The sequence below is a fragment of the Phalangium opilio genome, unplaced genomic scaffold, assembly GCF_054372755.1.
Source record: "Phalangium opilio isolate 3A_F unplaced genomic scaffold, DU_Popi_V2 ptg000014l_1, whole genome shotgun sequence".
Lineage (NCBI taxonomy): Eukaryota > Metazoa > Arthropoda > Arachnida > Opiliones > Phalangiidae > Phalangium > Phalangium opilio.
The window spans coordinates 1,643,142-1,664,406 of NW_028324149.1; the positions used below are offsets into that span (position 1 = coordinate 1,643,142).

Genomic DNA, 21,265 nt, shown 5'->3' on the forward strand with positions numbered 1-21,265 from the left:
CAATCCGTTCCACTTAGTGAAGACCACTGAGAAGTGGCTATTGCTGCGACGCTCGTAGTCGTTGGAGCAACGACAAAAGAATCTAATTGTTATCAGGAGACTAGCTCCAGCGCGTGTGACCTCGATATATACACCATTACCAAGAGTTGACGCTTTCACGCGGCCAGCAGTCAATCTCAAAAGACAGGATGAAATCATAAGTCGATAATTATCACGTTAAGTTACTAGGTTTTTTTACCAAATATTGCAATACTCTACTTCGTTCCTACCACTCATTTTAGAACATCATAACGGTTAGTAAATATAATCAATTATATTTAGTACAACTGTTAACTCAGACTTTATTAGTCTTTTAACAGCTTTACCTCATTATCTACCCTTTCAACTCATTAGGTTCAGCTCAATAAACTCCGAAACCCCTTAAAATATATATGGATTTAAAAAAAACTACAAATGTGTGAAGAATAGGTTAGGTTAGTGTGTCCGGGCAAACATTTTGTCGCTTATAGCTAGCTATAAAGAAGGGGGTCCGTTGTCACGGGAACCTTTTCTCTATTTCTTTTTCCAGAAGACAAAGCTTAGTTACTTTTCACTTTTGGAGTGGATTCTATCTCGTATTGGTGACAGATACACTAGTTCAACGACGGTTAGTGTATTATCGCTTATTGGTTGTTGGGTCGAAATACGTTTCTTCTCTATCTGACGAAACATTTCGAGACACTCGGGCCCCCGCGTTTTTCGATATACCCTTCTGTACTCTCCCGAAAACTTTAAAAACTTTTTCTCCCGATTCTCCTACCGGGGTTTTGATGCGGAAGTCATTTGTAACTGAGGACAGGAATGTGTCCGTTTGCTAGGATGGCGCGTTAATGGCTTTCCAAGATACCGTAGCGACGGTGAATGTCGCCCTTGATGATCTTGATAGGCCAAGGAATTTGAAGGTTCTGGTTTTTTGAAAAGCTATAGTGGTAGTGGTAGCCTTGTGATACTAGGATAGATATTTCAGAGGGCGTTTCGGTGAGGTGTAAACCCCGGACGCTTTTTTTTCTCCCCATTATATCTGGTGGGCGATTTTTGAGTATGGAATTTCACGGTCAACTGTTTCAGTAGGTATTTTTAGGCTTGGGTTGGCCGTGGACTGACTCAACGAGCGAGCAGTAATGGCGACTGGAAAAACTATACGGGCGAAGGTTTGTGGTTGGTTGTAGAATACAATGAAGGTTTGAACACTTGAAATTTATGAGGGCGAAAGAAGTATTTTCACGTATCAAAGCGCCATGAACTTACAGAGTTAATTTTTATTATACAACTGTTTCGATGCCTAGTATGGACGTAGAATTTATAACAACTGACATTCTATGGTGGTTTATTTAAGCACGATTGTTTTAACGAGCTTTCGTTTCACCCATAAACAGGGAGGCTGTAAATAGGGAGCTATAATAAAGGAAACCATTCTTCTTGGAGAGCACGCGTCACGTTGTTGTTTTCGTAGTCGTCAGGGATTCGTGTAACGATGATTGTATACATGGAGTCTTCCGTGATGAGGGCGGTAGCTTTTAGGAAATACTAAGCTAACACCGTCGATAGAGTCTCCCCGCTTTGGTCTGGCGTTGCAGTATATCTTTCGGTTAATTGAGAGGGTATTCCGTACGGATATAGCTAATTGGAATCCCCCTGCAGTCTAGTTGACTGTTGATTTACAAACACGCGAAACTTCGCTATATATGTACGACGAAACGGTTCAAGCTTTCAAAGCATATTGGATCATACGACTATCCAACCGCCACGATTGCTTTCCGATTGGACCGGTCTACTCCTGTCATTTCTCAGTAGTTATTTGTCATTGACAGGATGCGTGGTGGTGGTGCGGTGGTTCGGTGGTCTATATATACCCTAATGACTTCGTATATCCGACAACGTATCGGAATATTTAAGGACAGGGTCTTTCATCTCTAATGACCGCGTTGTTTTGATGATTACGTGTCTAAAGTTCTGTACTTTCGTGGTTTTTCATTTATGGGTGTGGATTGATGCGTGTTTTAATAAATCGATTTGTACTTTCAACATAAGTAAAGTGATCGGCGTCTAAGTCGAGTGGCCATGAGGCTCCGGACCCTTATATTTCAGTTGCTCTCGAAGATTGCTAATTAAATTTTATTTTTGATCACACAATATCATTTGAACTCATTTAATATTAATTAGCTAGATATTTGATATAGTTAAAAATATATTTAACCTTAGGTATTTGATTAAGTTTTTCAGATGAAATTTCGTCCTTTTAATTGGAGCTTGATTGGAAATGAAATTATTAAGTTCTTGAAACAAGAACTTTCCAATCGGACTGAATGATTGTTTTGTCATCGTTCCTATAGCTCAAGAATGATGTCCTAAGCCTAAATCTCTCTCTCGCATATTATCCTTAGGTCTCTCAGAGTTCTTGATGCATCTTAGTTTAGCCAAGGCTTAGAGCTTAATGACTCAAGATCATTGCACCTTACGTATCTACGCCCCATTTATGCCGCGCAGCGTAGCCCGTAGTCTGCTTTAGAATTAATATCAAGCTTTGAGCTAGAAAGATGCGTGGTGGAAGTTTCTCAACGCGACGTGCCCGCGCTAACTTAATTATTAAAGAACGTTCGCTACTAATGGAAAATCATGACTAGCAAAATTGCGAGTCTCTTTCGCTCTCTCTCTCTCTCGCTCTCTGTGTCGGAGTTGCAGGGAGATTAAATACCAACTTTTCAGGTGCTAATTATTGTGTTTCCAGTAAGTTTGGAGGAAAACTTGGGTTCGTCGAAAAATGCATTAGTTGTTGCGCGGGGAGTATTTTTATCAGAGATATTCGCTAAGCCTTGGTCGTATTATAGGATTGGATATTTGGGTATTAATTTTGAATGGGAGCAGGCCGGGGTGTTAGGGTTACGAGTGGTCAACAAAGTGGCTAATAGATATACGGGGAACTTTGCAGTTTCCGTTTATGACTTGGTCAATGACTCCATTAATGTAATGAACTTTGGTATAATTTTATCGACTTCGTTTCGAGTTTCCATTTAGGTTAATATGGGAATTGGGGGAAAGTATGGGTTTCTGTTTGACGAAAGATACAATACTGGCTCGCTATGTTATTTCACGTTAGGGAAGTAGTTGCAAAATGTTGTTTGGAAATTGTGAAAGTGCCAAAAGTTAGGGAAAGATGGAAAAGTTTATTTGTAAATTATTAAGATGAAGTCCTAAAATGGCAGAGAACTGTCGAGAAATTATAAAGGTGAAGTTCAAAAAAAGGTATTGAGCTGTCGGAAAATTATGAAGGTGAAATCCAAAAAAAGGTAGAGAACAGTCGGTAAATTTTAAAGGTTAAGTCCAAAAATGGCAGATTACTGTCGAGAAATTAAAAGGTTAAGTCCAAAAAAGCTATTGAACTGTCGGAAAAATGATAGAGGTCCAGGGAGTAATAGAAACATTGGGAAACATCCAAAGTTAAGCCCAAAACGAACAGTTTCTTACAATAAGCCCCAAAAATTGTGAAAAACCTAGAGTGACGGAAATAAAATCATCCGAAAACGTAAAATTAGTAGCTACTCGAGGGTGTGCCGCTTGTAAACTAGGGAAAAGGAATCAATAAAGATAATGATCTGTTTAAGCCGACAATTAAATTAAACCTATAAGAATATATATAGAGGGAGAACTTGTAAAGATTTTTCAAGCCTGCCCCTCGTGTGAGAAGAGCGCCGGGCCAGGACGGGGCCAGAGAAGGGCAGAAAAGCCCCGATATCGGATTACTTTATTTTTCTGAACCTAGCTCCTCTTCAATACTCATCTTCCCTCGGGCTTTAGCATGGCGGAAAAGTCGTGGAAGGGCTAGGTGTTCGAACATTCAACGTCAGCGTAAGGTCTCTGCAGTTGTCAGATTTCAAAAATCGACCTAATACAAGTTCTATGTAAATCGAAATCTCATACCCTTCTCCCCCACCACCACCACCACCATACCGTGAGTGAGACATTGCTCGGGGCGCAAATTGTGCGCACTCATTCAGTATATACCCATCATAAGTAACCTTATTGTCATCTAAGTTCGTGTCTTAGGTGACAACCCAAATCTTAAGCAGTAAATGCTGACCAAGAAAGACATTAAAAATAAATTATCCATGGTAAATTTTTTCTGTTTTGTACTATCGAAAACTACAGGCAATCGTGTTTTCCGTAAAATTGGCGGCCAACTAAGGAAAGAGTTTGAGTTAATTGGCGGTCATTTTTTTAATTAGTAACTTGGAGGAATATTTTAAAAGTATGATACCTCGTATCTTAGCCCTTAAAAGAAGCCAAGTAAGTTCTATAAGAACTAGCTGTATTCCAAAAACCCGCGGCGTGTATTTGTGTGTGTGTGTGACGACGTATCTTTCCTGCTATTTTGTTTTTTTTTTATATATATATGAAGGTGAAATGTTTACGTAGGGTTAAACTACTTTAACCTTTCAGGGTCAAATTCATTACCCATACTTAAATTCAATATGTTAGAAAATCGCAGCTAGATAAGTTACTAAAACTTCCTCTAGCCTATACCTTGTAAATACTTCATTTTTACCTTTACAGTACACCAGATATGTTGTTTGACTATGTAATATATATCAGTTTTCACTCAGAGGGGGTAGAATTAATTCCTTCCCCCAATCTCATTGCATAAATACATGTTAAATGCAAGATCAAATTGAGGAAATTATTGTATGTAGATTTCGGCACGAACTTCTATAATCTAATACTTGTATGTGTTCGTACGCGCGCGCGTTTCCAATATTCACAACGTATATATCATTGTTATGTTGTCTTATTGGAACAATTCCCATGCCAGTATAATTCCTTTGATTACGTTGCAGCGCTGCTATTCTGACGCCAAATCAAATCTACACGTATACATTCAGATTGTTAATATTCATATCGGTTTCGCCTTAAACTTGTATTATTGGCCATCGGGTGTAATATAAACGTAAAGGAAACGTGGTACTCTTTGCATAAAATTATAGTTATAAAATGTATCTTTAATTAGTTTCGTATAAACAGGAATATAATTTTTTGATACAATAGCGTTTCTCGCGTTTGTACCGAAGTACAATGGAACTGTTCAAATTTAAGTCGAAAATGTAACTTTTATATGAAATTTTGCCACAAGGAAAATCCCCTAAATACAGTGTACTACAGTGCTGTACTAATGACCCCTTAGATTTAAATAATTAAAATTAAGGATAACGCTAATTCAATTAAGGGGGTCATTCGTTCGTAAAACACTTAAATAAATCATCTCTTGTTTAGAGTGACCCTTAAGTCGGGGTGGGGTCAAATTATATTTTCGACTAAAATTGTTTGACCGTATAGAACCAACTCCACTTCCGGTCCTACCATTCTCCATTTTTGGAACATTCTTTCTTTATGAATTTAGCAAAGATTTTTGCAAGGTGCAATCCGAGTACTTATAACATGAATAAGTCCATGATTGGTAAGGCGAACCCCCTTCCCTCATACTTTTACTTCGCAAGTTGGCCTTCAAACTCGTTAAAATACTCAGTGGAATGCAATGGTAGAGAATGGTAACAAGATGGCCGATAGAAAAAAGGGTAACGATGTATATTTACGTATGGTAACTTAGTGTCGATTATTTCACCTTCTCTTTAAAGTACAGTTGCAGTCCCTATCGTTCTCTCTCGGTATTGATTACTCGACTGCAGTCCGCCTTGCTTGATTTATCTCACGCCGGTAAACTTAAAATATGTCCATGCTAGAATTATCGGCAGCGTATTACCGTGGTATTACATTCGAAGCTGATTGTCGACTCTAATTAAATTTACGTCATGCATGTATGAAATATATTTTAGTCTTAGCTCTGCATCCACGGTTTTACAATTTATATAATCCTTAGGTCAGTTTTCCTCGTTCTGCGCTCTTTGCTCTTTGTTCCGAAGTGTTTCTGATAAGTCTATCATAAATTAAGGGATGTACTTGTTCTTTGGATAAAACATAAGTTTACAAGATATGTTCCATAAGCATGACACTTCCTATACTTAATAATACTAGAGACTTTCAGCTCGAGCTAGTTCGAGAACGAATTAAACGAGAATTGAAGTCCTACACTCGGTGGTTAATTTTGCAGGACTTCCATCTTCCTATTTAGTTTGTACTAATCCTTTGACCGCGCCTGACCAGGCGTCGCGTTACCTCGAATCTATGATCTAAGTCACTTCATGGCAAGCTCTCATTAACCAGTGACAAACTCATGGAACATATCTTATGAACTTATGGGTACCTAGCCTTTGACAGCAGCGCCTCACCAGGCCTCCTTCGCTTTACCTCGAATCTATGACCTACCTCATTCACTTCATGACAAGCTCCATTTTGTAACCAGAATTTACAAACTTATGTTGGTAACATATCTTATGAACTTATGGTCAAATTTAATGGAAAGTGTCCAAGCTACAACATTCAGTTTCGGATTACAAAAGTCCATTCTTGCTCTAACCATTTAAAAGTTTAGTTTCTAAGTTTAAAAATACAATAAATTAAGGCTTAGAGTTTTTGAAAAAAAGGAAAGATAGAGGTTAAGCGATCAAGTGTAGAGTATAAAAAAGCGCACGGAATAGCGTTGGGGAAAGGAAAAAATTCCTCATTAGGCAAGATAGCTCTCACTAACTTCTAAAAAGGAGAAAGAATTTTTTTTTCTTTCGAAGACTAACTTCCGACGAGTTTTTTTCTTTTTCTTTTTTCCCCCTAGTCGGGGGCGTTATGTGTGTCCCCCCCCCACTCTTTTTTTTATGGATTTTCGAAGCGTCTGTTCCATGCCTTTATTAAATAAATGGAAAATCAGTCGGGGCTTGACATTTGCTCTTCATTAGCCCCAGCTTATAAAATATGAAAGAGGATTTGAGACCAACTTTTTAACCTCCTGTCTTTGTATAAAGGATTTAAAGTGAATTGCTTAGCGTTATTAGGAGAAAAAAATGACAAGTCGCGATTCGAGAGAAGAAAAGTTAAAAACTTCATTAGATTAATGGTAATAATTTTTTATCTTTTTTTTTTGTGGAATTAATGAGGGTGGAAATGGTGATTTTTATTTTATTATTTTTAGATATTGGCGAGAAAAATTGGTGCAAGCACTGCATGGTGATTTTTGTGCTGTTTTTCTTCCCTCCAAAAGGGCGCTTATATTTTTCCCGCCAAATTTTTCCACAATATTTTCCCGCCAAAATCCTTCGTGCCATTTCTTTCCCGCCAAATGTTTCCACAATATTTTCCCGCCAAAATCCTTCGTGCCATTTCTTTCCCGCCAAATTTTTCCACAATATTTTCCCGCCAAAATCCTTCGTGCCATTTCTTTCCCGCAAAAATTGTATCCAAAATATTTCTCTCTAAACCACACGAGATGCCTTTTGCGGTTTAAAAAAAAAACAGGAATTCAAATATATAAATTCGAGATCCCTAATCGCCTTTTGCATTAGTACATACCTAAATCTTGAGTATTATAAAAATAAATTTCACCATTCTTTTTATCGCTCTTATTAATGTGAAAAAGTACTTTCAGTCGATCTAAATCCATACCCCTTTGGGATATGACTTTAAGTGCACCTGGCTATTACCTCTAGAACGTTGGGCCCCGCATTTAAAATGGGTTTTAAATTTAGCGGAACCCTTTATCGGATAAAATTTCGATTAGGCCTCGCGGCGTTTTTCTGGCAAACCCCATGCACCACCGTTTGATCTGCAAGAGCGATTTTCTATTATAATACTAATGTTTTTATACCTGAGGTACAGAAAACTTCAAAGGACTTAATTTCAATCTTTTTCAACACGTCGTGAATAGAAGTGGAAACTCCTTGGAAACTGGCGCGAAAAGTGTTTACCGGACTACTTCCAATTAAAATAGGCTATTTATAATATCGTCTGCTAAAATATATTCGCAAGGTTCAACTCACTACCCTAGGGCTATATACTCTTTTAAAAAAGATGAGCCCCATGTATCGTGTTCTCCATAAAAGGGTTAAGATGGAACTTCCGGTATGTTAATTCCAAAGACGTTAGATAAGGCTTAAACGTTACTAGTCCACCAAAGTCCTTTTGTTTTTGAAGCCTTTCTAACATCATACTACATTTTTACCCCCCGACAACATACCGAAAAGGATCTATAGTAATTAAAAGCAATCAATTATAAAATTAAATATATAAACCAAACGGGTGAGATCAAAAGTCCATTACTTTACTCCAGGGGATAAAGTAAAGGACTTTTGGTGAGATGAATATATTTTAGGAATCGTAACTTAACCTTCATGATAAAGAGCTCCATATTCTTTTAAAATTTATTTACTAGAGCTCTCGATGTTTCGTTATAATTTGGAAAAAAATTCAAAAAATTCCATTGTTATAAAAATTCCCGGATTAAACTAAGACATTTATACATTTTGGCATTAATACATGCTCGGCACGGTATGAAGGATGGCCAAGATTGGATAATATTGAGCCGGGATTCACTTTGTATGACACATTGGAGCGAGAGTTGGCGCGTTTTCTTTTATAAATGGGAAATTCGCGCGCCATTCCCGATATATACACTTTCTCTCTCTCTCTCCTTCTCTCTCTCTCTCCTTCTCTCTCTCTCTCTCCTTCTCTCTCTCTCTCTCTCTCCTTCTCTCTCTCTCTCTCTCTCTCCTTCTCTCTCTCTCTCTCTCTCTCTCTCCTCAGAAACCATTTTTTCTTGAATACGTTTTTTTTTCTTTTCGATTTCGCCTCGTGAAAGATTAGCAAGAATTTTTAGAAACATCAACGTTACGCATCCCTACGTGCTACGCTATCGAAAAAGATTACATATATACATATATACCTAAAGCCTCCTCTCCGACAAAGCCCGAAGATAGCTGGAATTTAGGTTCTTTGCATGTAATTTTTTACTTTTATTTTTCATTTTTTCCTTCTATCCTCCTTGGGTATTCTGTTCATGGTACTTTTTCATCGCCTACTTCATTTTTCTATAAGAGCTTTCAATACCGCGTTTTGCGTGAAGGTAAATAGAAATAACTCGAGGCCCTAAAATGGAACCACTGGGCGAGGTGTGTTTGGGTTAAAGAAGGGATCCAAAGTTTGCAGAGAATTACAACAGATTATGTTAATTATCTATTGCGCTAATTTTTCCTGTTGATAAAAAGGATTATTGGTTTATATTTTAATTTTTTATCGGGTTAAGATCCGGGCTTCATTTTCTTTTGTATGTTTGTTTGTTTATAAGAAATCTAGAATAACTTATCTTGCCAAGAAATATAGCAAATCGCACAACGATTTCAGAGAGAATTCGCTATAACTATAACACTTTTCCAAGCAAAATTCCATTTGGGCAAAAAGAAGAAAGAAAAAACCAATCCTGGTGGTAGCTCAAATACTATATAAGCTAATAAGGGTGTGGCTAAAACCACGAGAAAGTAATTCCCCCATTCAAAGTGTAGGTTAAGTGTGTAGTTTATCTTCCGTCTACCTAAAGTAGTTCTAGAATCCCTGATTTATTTTCGCGTGGCATAAAAGGGTGCCTTTCTTGACGGCGAGAATATTGTTGTAAGTAATTGTAAAAAGGGCCTCAAATAAATATTTGATTATCGAGTAAATTCCATTAGGTCAAATTAAATATTAACTCCTTGGAAGAGAACAGATGTTTTTAAAGAAGAATAAGGAGATACAACCAGCCAGCCTGGGTCTTTAGACATTAATCCTTTTCCTTTTTAGAAAAGCTGATCCAAAACCCATCACGAAACAACTAGGACATAGGTCTACCCTCTTTTTATTTCTTTTATCTAGATCTCTTATTCTTGAAAAGATAGCGAAACAGACGACGAAATAAATGGGACGCAGTCGATCGCAGTCTGGGAAATAAGTACATTTTTAATATTGGTCCTTGGGACCACTTATTCCCCCCCTAGCGTCGTCAATAATAAAAGCCCTTAGGACTGGTCCCGATCTTAGTTTTCCAATAGGGTCTCAATTAATAAACTGGTCCCAATCTTAGTTTTCCAATAGGGTCTCAATTAATAAACTGGTCCCAATCTTAGTTTTCCAATAGGTTCTCAATTAGTAAACTGGTCCCAATCTTAGTTTTCCAATAGGTTCTCAATTAGTAAACTGGTCCCAATCTTAGTTTTCCAATAGGTTCTCAATTAGTAACCTGGTCCCAATCTTAGTTTTCCAATAGGTTCGCAATTAATAAACTGGTCCCACTTTATGAATTTAAAAACTTCTCCAAGCAATTAATAAACTTATGGTTTTGGACTTGAGAACACGTGTACTATTTCCCAGACTATACGTATGAGTACTTGATTTTAGGTAAAAATAGGCCTAAGTGTAATTAAATTAAATTAACTTAATTTCTTATACCTTGCTGTGAAGAAAAAAAAATCTGGCATATTTACCAATTTAAAACTTTCATGGCCGTATAAAAAAACTTACGTAACAAGCTCGCTACTTATAAAATAAGAAAAAAAAAATCATTCCAAAAACGATCGTTGTCTGTCACATCGTTTCATTAAAGATAAAGTCACTAGCTTGCTCGTGGAAGCGTATATTTCTAGCTTGGAAGAAAAAAATTCTCTCGGCTTAGCTGTTTGAAACTAGGGAGTAATTATTAGCTAATAAACCTCGACCCTCGTGTAGCTTTAAAAAAAAAGAAAAGAAAAAAGGAGTAGAAGAAAAAAAACTTCAGTTCGAAAATAAATCGAAGGTAACATACCGTAAATCCTATAGCCACGCTTAGACCTTTCGATAATGTTAAAAAAAAGTAAACTAAACTGAAATTAAAAGTGTCGTCAGAAATGAAGTTTGTTCTACTCGATCATGGGTACTGTATCGTTAATTTACTTTAGTTTGATAAAGAAAGAAAAAACTTAAGGGCGTCGGAGTAGATTAATTAAACTGCGAAAGAAAATCAACTTAAGCATGCGCTACAGACCTTGGGAAGAGAAACTTCCTCCGACTCCTAGCTATATTGCCTTATTAGGATATTTAAAAAATGGGATATCTTGTTTTTCAAAGGGGGTTTGGAAGCTCAGTGGAAAAAAAAAACTAATTGAGAACACATCGGAAGTAATTTTTCCATACCCTTTTTTTGGGATGAAGGATTTTATTTATTTTTTTTTTACTTCCTCCCCTTCTTCCTTCCTGAAGATGCGATAAGATCAAAGCGAATTGAGATGAATCTCTTCTGATCGAATTGAATATTTCAGAGATAAGTTACCTATTTTAAGATATTTTTTTAATTTAGAACTTTACGCAACGGAAATTTATACTGAAAGATTCTAATTTAGTGATAGAGCTAAGTAGTTGTTGGTTTTATTTGAAAGTTCGTTGGGATAAATAATTCGGGGTTGTAAACGAAAAGCGAGGAAAATGAATGTTATACTTAAAATATTTATTTTAGAAAGGCAATTTGTATATTTAAAAGCATTCAATGAAGAACTTAGTAAATAAAGGTAAAATAAATAATAAAATAGTATAAGTAGGAAGTTTTAGGGAATTTTTAAAATATGTCCTCGTGTTTAAAAATGTACCTTGAGTATCTAGGGGGCTTTAGTTCAACCCATTTCACTACAAAATCAGCTGCAGAACTTGGGGTTTCAAATAGTTCGGATATACAGTGATTAGTCTGCGAATTAACGGATTTCACTTCATGTATTTATATAATAAGGATTCTGCATTTTTGTTAGCTTAAAATTTTATTTAAATTAATCTAGAAACGGTTTTGCGTTCTAGAAAGTATATCAATATTGCACGAGAGTTAATTGCTATCTATTAAAAAGGATAAAAAATTGGGAATGTTCTTTCGGTTTATTCTCTGTCCCCTCTCCCTTTTTTTTTCGTTTCGAACTTGGTTTGGGAGCGACACTAAAAAATCTCTATTAGATGACCAATCTTATTAGGAGCAAAGTAGCAGTACATTGTAATCCCTATTAAGGTTCCTTCAAAGCCGGATTTTCTTGGTTCCATAGCTCTCTCTTTCTTTCTTTTTTTTTTCTTTCTCCCATGGCTATTTTTCTTTCAATCTGCGAAGAAGAGAAGGGGCCACTAACTTTCTCTCCCGATCGAGAAAACTTAGTGCCCCTCTATACTAACACTATATATATCGTAACTTGGATATAATAAAAAATGGAGGTTTGTTTACAAATATTTTTAAAGTTAATTTTTAATCTTATATTCTTTCTGATAATTTTATTTCCATTTAACAGATGACCCCTTTGGCATTGTTTCTTACTTAACTTAAAGGGGTTATCTCTAAAACATTACAATCATAACGTTTTTTAGGGTGTCATTTAGGATAAATCGTCATAGAAGTGACATTTTTGACTCAAAATTGATTGTAAACAGAACAATGAAACTGTGTACTTCGGTCTTTAATTCCACCCCTTTTTGTAATACCATGTATATTGGAGCTCCATTTATAATTGTGTCTAAACTATAGAACTTCAAGATTGACCTCATCGTTCTACTTAGTTTCTTTTAGATGGCCCTAGCTTTTAGTTTCAATTGAAATAGATTAACTCGAAGAAATTAAAATTTTAACCATTTCCATATCAAAATTATGACCCCGGTTGAACTCCGATAATTCTGATGGAGATGTTTCTAAACTGAGACACGTACCGTTTGGAATAGTTCTGATATCTTTGTTTTAATTAACTTTAGTTAGTTTCTTATTATATGAAAGCCCCTTACTTATCCGTATGCCCCTGCATGCTCTGGTTTCCTAAATCCGGGCTTGGGTCGTGAAGGTTTTTCGTAAAAAGGAGCCAGAGAGTGTTTTTTGCCATGCAGGCTTTTAAGAATTAACGACTACAGTTATAATTAACGAGAAATGTTATAACAGCAAATTAAAATGGATTGCCCCAAACAGTTTTAACTTAAAGGGACATTATATGTTATAATAAATGATGTACAAATTTGCATAAATTTAAACAACTTGCTAATGAGACTATATTTCAAGTAAATTGGCTCAAAAGATAATAAATAAAATTTGTAGTTTGAATGTTTATTTTAGTTATAACTACAACGAACGTTGTTAAATTTCTACAAACTTCAAAGTATTATGCAAATTATATCAGTAAGCGGAAAATAATTGTAATCTATTTTCCCTTTTACATATACTCCTTATCAGCCTTAAATTATTTATTATAATAATATACTTATCAATGAGAAATGTATCTTTCTCGACCTGCAATACCGATCCCCTAATAATTTTTCTAATATCAATTAAAAAACGGAGATACGCAAGTTATAAAATACCGGTTTTCCCACGAAAATTTTGGCCATTATTAACCCACTAAAATTACGGTTAATTAGGAAATAATTAAATACACAAACTCACCTTGCATTACCTCAGATTAGTCAATTAGTTTAACATAGAAAAAAATTATTTTTGTCGATAAATTAAAAATATTATCCAAACTTATCCGCGAATCAAAATGCACCGGTTATTTTAAATCCATTACGAAGCTCCTCCGTTTTGTAAATCTTCAGTTTTTCTTATATTTTAAGATCACAGCGAATTACGAGTATGTTTTTTTTTTCAAACGCAATCCAAAAATTTTAGAAATCGTAACGTGGCACGAGAGTTGTAACTCCGCACAAAGTTTTGTTTTTGCCGCGTTCGCGATTGGTTTGTCGGGAGCCCCGATATTCAGGGATCCAACTTGACCCGAGACTCGTTGCCGTTTGGTAGTCGCTTGAAGCTTCGCTTCTCGGTCGATCAGACTAAAACCCCTCTATCTACCCCCTCATTTCCAGAGCTCGTGAACGATAGCTCCCTCGGTTTTCTCGCATCCGAATCTGCAGCTTAGGACCCGCCAGGAACTTTATTGGAGTAGGATATAGAGAGGTTCTGGGTATTTTCTGGCAAGCTCTCTCTCTCTCTCTCTCTGTAAGTTTGGGTTTTGCACCTTCTAACGGTGATACACGTTACTCCTTAAAGTGTAGGCATGCTCGAACAGAGGCTGAGAGCAACGTTACCTACCTGTGTTGTTTTGAAACGAACCACAGCGAGGATATGTGGGTTCATTTTTTATATCCGAAGTGATTCTTAGGGTGTTAAAGGTTGTTTAGTCGGTTGACAGTGATTTTTTTTCTATTCTTATTTCACTATAGACATATGGGGTGACCTCTGACCTGAAATAACTCAGGCCCTAGATGAAACTATTCTTAAATTGTACTACATTCTTCCAGACACAGATCACGTCTTTAATTAAAAACCAAAATTGGGTAAGTCATCGCTGAAAAACAGCGTTAACTATACATTATGACCTCCGACCCCATTGATGTATTCAATCATGGTATTTTGGACTTGTTAAAGAGATTCTTTGAAGTCTCATTAAGTTATACTAAGTCTCATTTATCTTATTTGAAGAGAAATTAAGTTTAATTGAAATGTTCTGTATACTTTGCAAACGTAATTTTGTATCGATTCGAGGCTTTTAAACGTCGTCTTTGTTAACTTGTTTCCCCCACCCCTTACTTCTTACGAAGCTTTCTTCCGATTCGGGTAGATGTAAACGCAGGTAGGCGAGCAATCTCTTAGGTATTTTATTTTGTATTGCGTTTCGAGGACGCGTTCCAGATCATCTAATATGTATTTTCCCTTGGCTCATCTGCCGGAGAGAGATCCCTTCACTCTCTTGGGCAATTTACTTGGTTCCCTTACCTATCTAATTTGATTCCGATTTTATTCATCTCTTTCAAGCCTACAGCGACATCTACATACCGGAAACGGTACTAATTTAGTTAACTATTACACCTTAGAAAATATACCAAGATTATTAAAAGGTTAGCCTTATAAAATGCCACCGTGTTTAGTTTGGTTTCTGACTTATACACTATTCCTTTTATTGGTGATATATATATATAAAATAGCAGTATTTGACAGAACGGAAGTAGAACCCGTAAGATCATGGCACCTTCTGAAACATACGTTTCAACTCCTTTATCTATATTCTCTCTGATTTGACCAAATTATACTCGACGTTAGATTCGAAATATTTTTGATGAACTAGAGTAGAGACTGAAACAACTTAATCTAATTCCCCATAGATCAAACGTTCATAGTATGAATTAATTATATCGTTATTCAGTTGGCTAAATTTCTTTGATGCTGTTGAATGAAACTTTTGAATGAAAAAACCACAAATCTAACATTCGTGTGAAGCTCCAATTTAATTCAGCTCAGGGTATTTGCGAAATTTTCGAAAAAATCTCGTGGAAAAAAAACCATGAGGAGGTAGTGTTATATAAAATTTCCAGGGTTGCTATAATATTTGGAAAGAAATTTGGTTAAGTTTTACAAAATTTACCGTCAGTTTTAGAATTATTTGAAGATTAAATACGTATGCCAACATCCAGGGGCAAACGTAGTAATGCATTTCCTATGAGCCCCTGTAAAACTCTTTACCCGCAATGCACTGCTGTATGTAGTTTTTCAAAAATTCATACCTTCCTTAATTATGAACCGACTTGGTCGTTGTTTGTCTCGTATTAAAGCTCGTTTTATACTCTATATAAATACGTAATTATATTTTAAGTAAATATTTTACGTTGAAGTTAAACAGACAATATGAACGAAACTGTTTGTTTAACATTTCAAAACTTATTTCTACACTTTAAATAGTGTATAACTTGGGTACTTCCGAGCGGATTTCGTTGAAACTTATCTTATTTTTAAATATTTAATCTAATTTATAATAATATCTGAATATAATATGCCCTCATTCTTAAACAATTTACGAAAATTACACAAAACAAAACTTACAAAAAAAATCATAAAAATTGTAAGAACCCTGAAAACACGTGTATACTTACTGACATACCTTGAAATATTTTCTGCACTTTTATTTTTATTACTATCTTTTTGTTTCTTAAAAAACGCTGTAGAAAAAAACAATCTCGTCTCCTCATCTTGTCTTGAAAGATGCGCTTGAGAAGCAGAAAGAAAATGTGAGAGAGTGAAGAAATTATATATAACGTGAAGGGAAAAAGCGATTTTCTTTTCCATTGAATTTTTGCTCTGTTTGTCTCAATCTAGCATCTCGCCTCTTCCTCCATCTCCTCCCCTCCATCACGGATCCAACTGTTGTTCTCTTGATTCCCAAGTCTCACGAAGAAAATTTCTTCTCACACTATACGCTATATTTCCCTCGACTCTTTGCGCCTTTTTTATTTTTCAAGTTAGGGTTAGGGCGAGGGGCTAAACACATTGGAACACCCTGCATCAGCTTGATTTTCGTATGGATTTTTTAAACCCCTGTAAGGGATACAAAAGTTGGGTGGTTTCTTTGTCGATACAATAACCACACTCGTTAGAATTCTAGTATATCAAGGTCATTCAGGACTACCCTTTGCGTCGTCTGTACATTGATTGCGCTTAGTGATAGACCCCTCGATTTAGGAGGAAACTTGTAGAAAAACTACGATAGACCAAGGCTTAAGGCAATTTTTAAAGAGGAGTTGTTGGAATATGTGAAGAAAAAAAAATGGGGAACGGAGAGATAATAACGATTTCCATTAGCGTGACAATATGCGGACAAGGGTTGAACCAATAGAAATACTGCTGACGTCATTAGACCCAGGCCATAAGTAAATATTATCTACCCAAGTTGACCCTAATCATGTTGTAGCTAGGAGAGTGAAAAGAAAACAACAAAATGCGGGATTCATATGGAACTTTTTTATGTTTGAATAGAAAATGGTTGAGGTTCCCGGAAGAAGTTGCCTTCTCTTTGGGTGGTTTTTAATTTTGCCGTTGGTTGTTATGGAGCAACCGAGGCTTAGACGCGTTAGGCTTAAGGGAAAGTTAACATTAGGCATCGTTTCCTTCCTTCTGGTTGGCTGATTCCTTCTACTTAGATCTTTTCTTTAATTAACTCAACGGACGAACCAAGTCTTAAACAAACTCTGAAACTCTTTTTTTAATAATTTTTTTCTTTGGTCTGTCTATGGGGGTTAAAATCAAGCGCAGTTTGCAGAGAGTTTTTAAGCCTATGGTAAGGTTTGTAAGTTTATCTTTGCGAATTCGGTGGCTGGAGATGGTTACGTTTCGGGAGTTTTTGGGGTGTAGAAGAATTCTAATTTGGAATGTTTTTAATTTATTATAACATTCCCTGAAATTTAGATTAGTTACTAGGCCTGGTTGCTGCTGTTGTTGTGGTGGTGGTCTACTACGGAATGAAGTTTGAATAAAAATAATTTTAAGGATTTTCTCTTGAATTAGGCTTAGTAAATATTTGAATTAGCAGACGACGGATTAATTAGTCAGACCGACTCGAGGTATAATGTTAAACCGTGGTTCCAGATGGAATTAGTTTGGTCGTATTTCTTGATGTCTTTCAGGATTATTTGAAAACTAATCTAGTTGAACTGAATTTGTTCGAATTTTTCTTCCAAAAATTAATTCATTCGTGGAATACGAAGATTGATTACGTCCTATTATAAATTTACGAGTTTTGTTAATTTCATTTGTGAAATGCACTAATGACAGATAACTAGGATATATCTCCAGAAAGATTTGTTTTAAGTTGCTGAAACTTGTTCTGAAGTAATATAGATATTTCTCAAGTAATATGAACCAAGATAGCGTTTTGTTCCTTATTTTTTAATCGGCAAGTATCCGTCTTCCCTCATTTAATCTAATTAAATTTTTAATCATCGAAATGAAACCAAACAATCTATAATAAAAGCAAGAAGTCGATCGATGAGATGGGATTCTTCTATCGAGCTTTCCTAAGAAAAGTACACGTAACGAAATATTGACTTTTCCTTAATTAAAAGGATATTAAGATAAGAAACGTCATTGTACCACCAAAGTATATAACCTTGGTATAGGAAAGCCCTCATCTCGAGGAATTATGGGATGGGGGAAAAAAATCTCATCAAAGATGCCCTAAGGTTACATCTCGAAATGTAAACGCAATTCCATTATTTTAAGAGTTACTACTCTCCTTGTGTTGTTACATCTCTATGTTCTTTGCCTTCTGCCCAGAAAAGGGCAGGGGAAAAGAATGGACCAAGGCTTAGCTCAAATTGGCCTTAGGACGTTTTGTATTAGCTATGGCTATAGCAGGGGTAAATAACGAAAGGAGTTAGAGACGCTAGCTTCCGTAGTGTAGAATACAGTGGGACTTTCAAACGTAGACACAGAAAAGAGAAAACGCCTCGGTCGCGCCGCCTATAATTCAAAATAAGTATGATATTTTCCAACCAATAGCGTGGCAGCAAAGTTTCGAAAGGCATGCTGGGATATCGATTTTCTCCTGTCTGCTAGCATTCGTCTGCTAGTGTTCGTCTGCTTACGACTGAGTGACAATTAGGGTTAGAGTAAAGTTTATTCATTAAGGTGCACTTGAATTAGAAACAGGTAACTTTAAAGTTGGTAAATTCCTTATTCGATAATGAAATGGAATTAAATGTCGTTTTTGCATCCTTCAATACAGTTTTAGTTGATTTAATTTCTTTAGTCACAGATACAGTCGATGATCCTGATCCCACAGTTCCCACTAAGCCTTGGCTCACTGGGCCGACTCTGTAACCGCGCACTTACGGCAAAAAGAGTTTGATCACATTTTGAGGATTTCCCCGGCTTCAAATTGCAAATTGATGACTTATCTTTCTTCTTTAAATTGCTGTTTACTCGCGATTGAATATAATAATTATATTGGGTTGATTTATGAGACGACTTCACAACATCGACAGTTCGACACCCGCCATTTTACTTTACCCAGAATACCTTGCTGTGCGAGATTTTAAGGCAAAACTTTTAAGGTTCTGCTCTTATTTACAATACAGTTCCAAAGATGGCACTACGTTAGTTACAAATTCTATGACGTTTCAAGGTCCCACTGTATTCTACACTACGGAAGCTAGCGTCTCTAACTCCTTTCGTTATTTACCCCTGGCTATAGTAGTAGCAATCGGGAGAAGCAAGGGGTCGAGAAATCTCCGAAAAATTATATCTGCTTTACTGCCATTCTTTCGCTCTCGACAAAAGTATTAGCTCTAAGCGTCTTTCGAAAGATGCCATCAACGGATGAAATTATGTAATATAAAGTTTGAATTGGATAGTTTCGAGTTTGCAACTGGATCCTATTGAAGCCTCTAAGAATTGATTGCAATTTTGCATGATACTCAAAATTTAAAAATAAATTTGTACAGCTAAGTAGAAATTATGTTCCCATTCTAGGTGTAGATTTGCAAAAGTGTACGTTGCATTTACTATTTTTGGCAGATTTTTAAATGAAAAGGATAATTTAGACAAGCTCTTAACTATATGAGGTGAACTTTGACCTTCTAATGCAATAGCCCACATATTCCGCTCCACATCAATTGCATTTACTGTTTGTCAATGTTTCAAAATAGTAAATAAGGTTTAGGGCTATTACCTGGCCAATTATATATGGAGTGGGTGAACTTTGACCTCGATAATCTCTGAAAAAAATAGCCCTAGCCGCATTTTATCACCCCACAATTATATTTTAGGTAGAAAATCCTACATTATAGATATTTGCAGAAAGTTTTTTATATTAACTTTTCTAATGTTTAATCAGGGCCATCTTTAAGGACTGGGTCACCTGGGTGACACGGGGGGGGCTCGGGTTAAGAGCTCCTTAATTATATAGTAACCTTTTTAGTTCAGTATGGGTCGATATTAATTTTTTTCTTGAAAACCTTGATGACTAATTATTCCTTCAAAAAAGGAGCGACCGACATATGCAAATTCATTTGTCCCAATTAACTTAATTAACATTTTTATTTTATCAAATTAAGAAAAATCCTGCTGAGACTTTGTGTATCGAACTTATTAAATAACTTGAGTCAATGTTTCAGATTTTAATTAAATTGATTTTTTAATGAAGTATAATAAATAAAGCGGAGGGAACGCAGCTTTCCACTAAATGTATGTTTTCGTGTGCGACGGGCTTTATTTCTTGGAAACAAAATTGTGAAACGACGACTACATCCGCGCATTATTGCATTATTAATATCTTGAATTATGCCTCCCTTTTCCTACGGATTTTCTCTATGACTTAATGTAGAAATCCGGTTTATGCTTTGGTCCCCAGGTTTTGGTTTCTCCGAACTTCCGAAGGTCGATTATTTTTAGCAAAGGCCTAAGTTTGGCTTGGCGCGCTAGAGCTTCGTAAATTATTGAGCCAGCCTGTCTTTTTTAACGTCTTTAGTGGCATCTATCGTACGGTTTAAACGTAAACTAATCAACAATTTTAGAGAGCTAGTTTTTCTTTTTTTTTTCGCATATTTAATTTATTTGCGAGTTTCTAGTCTTGGTAAATGCGCAGTTTAAAAGTTAATATAGTTGTTAAATTTTAGTTAGTAGTATGATAGATGGCGCTGTGGAATACATAAGTATAGCTAACTATTGGGAAATCCCTTTGTACTCTGAAACATTTTTTCCCGCCAAATATTTAAAATCACCTTCGACATCCAAGAGATTTTTAATTTATTGTAAATTTCACAATATTAACTAGGCGTTTAAAGTTATTCGCATTGTTGGGAGACATTAATGTCAGTCTGAATTTTGTTCTGGTATATCAAGGTCACTTTCAATCTCAAAAAGCACTGTTTGAAAGTAGTCATTTAATGCAAAGTATCATGCTAGAATTTTTCCCACAGCTATGATAGATTTTCGAAACACTATCCAAGTTAAAGTTTCCAAAAACTTTTCGTACTATTTCAGAAACAGGAATTTGGAAAAAACAATTTTAGTATATGGCAAAACGCGGGGAAAAAATTGGGTTTTGGCGCCTGAATGTTAATTCACGACATGTATTTTGATATTTTGACCTCCCTACAACTACAAGACGTTCAAAACTCAGTGGTTGGTATACGGTATTTCCCTCTTATGATTGTACAATTTCACCCCTTAACCAAAAAAAATACCGATACCATGGAAGGAAGCACCTCACGAATTTGATGAGACCCTTTTCGGATTCGGAAATCGTGTTTTGCGAATGAAAACAAATCCACGTCAGGATTTAACTTCGTTCTTTCGTATTAAGCGTGACGCGTACAGCCAACATCTCCCATTAGAGAATAATATCAAAAGGAGTAGATTTTCTTTAGCCAGAGAGTACATAGGCGCTAGAAAAGAACAGCTCGGCACTTCCACTCCTGTTTGTAGAATTCTCTTTGAGGCAAGAAGAAATCATTATGACCTATTTACACTTGAAATATCAACTCGGCGTGAAAGAGGCTCTGCTCCTTTTGT

The 21,265-nt window shown here is 36.0% G+C and overlaps 1 protein-coding gene across 3 annotated transcripts in view; it reads right to left on the reverse strand.

Annotated features, from left to right (window-relative positions):
* LOC149705010 (uncharacterized) overlaps window positions 1–13,723 on the reverse strand; it is a 43,835-nt gene extending 30,112 nt beyond the window's left edge. For 2 of the 3 annotated variants that reach the window (XR_016381491.1, XM_089865164.1), the window contains exon 1: window positions 13,370–13,722. The gene's annotated coding sequence lies outside the window, so the exon portion shown is untranslated. Of the gene's footprint in view, window positions 1–13,369 lie in introns of all 3 variants that reach the window. The other variant, XM_089865165.1, reaches the window with a different exon arrangement.
* Between the last annotated feature and the right edge of the window lie 7,542 nt (window positions 13,724–21,265).